Here is a 1,877-nt window from a genome sequence, read left to right on the forward strand (position 1 = left end):
TATTTTTTTTTCCATGTTGATACAGGTGATAAATATATCTTACAAGATCCTTCGGGTTTATATCTATAATACTTATTGTGCTTGGAACTTTGCTTTCCAGTTTCAAATCGATTGCGTTCAAGCTACTTAAATGTTTAGAATATATATACAGTCGTGGCCAAAAACATTGGCACTCTTGCACTTTTTTCAAATAACTCACAATTTTCTCTAAAAATAAGTTGAAATTGACAAAAGTTTTTGGTCTCCACAATTCTTTATTTCACTGTTAATATTACAGAACCTTTATTTTTGATTCAGAACTTAATATATCCTTCTAAATCAGAAGATAAAAAGAAATGGCATCGACAAAATTATTGACACCCTAAACTTAATATTTGGCAGCACAGCCTTTGGACAAAATAACTGCAGTCAAGCGCTTCCTATAGCCATGAATGAGCTTCCTACACCTCTCTACTGACAGTTTGGCCCACTCTTCTTGTGCAAACTGCTCCAGTTCTCCCAGATGTGAAGGGTGCCTTCTCCCAACAGCAGTTTACAGATCTCCCCACAGGTGTTCAAAAGGATTTAGATCTGGACTCATTGCTGGCCACTTCAGAGCAGTCCAGCGTTTTGTCTTGAACCATTCCTGGGTGCTTTTGAAGTGTGTTTTAATGGTGCCAATACTATTGTCCGGGGCAATTTAGGATTTCTGTGTGGAATAAGCTAAGATTTAGTAATTTTTTCAGCCTTTTTTTTTTTCCACTGCAAACCAAAGAAATACATATGTGGATACCAAAAGATTTTTTTCATTTCGACAATTTTCTGGAAGAAATGGTGCATTCTTTGAAAAAAGTGCAAGGGTGCCAATATTTTTGGCCACGACGATGTATGTATATATATATATAGTATATATATATATATATATATATATATATATATATATATATATATATATATATATATATATATATATATATATATATATATATATATATATATATATATATATATATATATATATATATATATATATATATATATATATATATATGTATATATATATATATATATATATATATATATATATATATATATATATATATATATACATATATATATATATATATACATATATATATATATATATATACATATATATATATATATATATATATACATATATATATATATATACACACACACACACACACACACACACACACACACACACACACACACACACACACACACACACACACACACAAACGGGGTGTTTCAAGAAGAGTGATACAACTTTGATTTCCTGCCATTTCTTTGTTTTTTGGCCTATACCGTTTTCCTTTTCAGGGTTCAGTCATGTTATCTTGATATTTGTTCCCTGGGATTTATTGCTCCGTAGCTCAACTATGCCATTGACAGTGGAGCAGAAGACAAAAGTGGTGGCTCTGTGGTATGAGACTAAACCATATGTGGACACCCGCCAGAGGTTCTGCCGGGAATACGACCTCAGAACACGTGATGGGCCCACAAATTGTGCCATTCAACGTATTGTAAAACATTTTGAGCACAAGCGTACAGTGCACAACCAGAGCAAGGCCAACAGTGGCAGGCCAACATCAGTAACCAAGAGCCAAGCCAACATCGACTCCGTGCAGGATTCTGTAGTGGACAGTCCCAAGACGTCCCATCGCCGGCGCTCCCAGGAGCTGGGCATCAAACCAACATTAGTCTGGCGTATCCTCATGAAGGAACTGAAGCTTTTCCCACACATCATCTCTATTTAGCATAAACTGAGTCAAGATGACATGATACGGAGACTTGATATGTGTAATTGACTCAGTGACAGGATGGAGCGGCACCCAAACTGGATCAACCTGATGTGGTTCAGTGATGAAGCC

Source organism: Myxine glutinosa, unplaced genomic scaffold, assembly GCF_964187855.1.
Source record: "Myxine glutinosa unplaced genomic scaffold, kmMyxGlut1.1 SCAFFOLD_2779, whole genome shotgun sequence".
Taxonomy (NCBI): Eukaryota; Metazoa; Chordata; class Myxini; order Myxiniformes; family Myxinidae; genus Myxine; species Myxine glutinosa.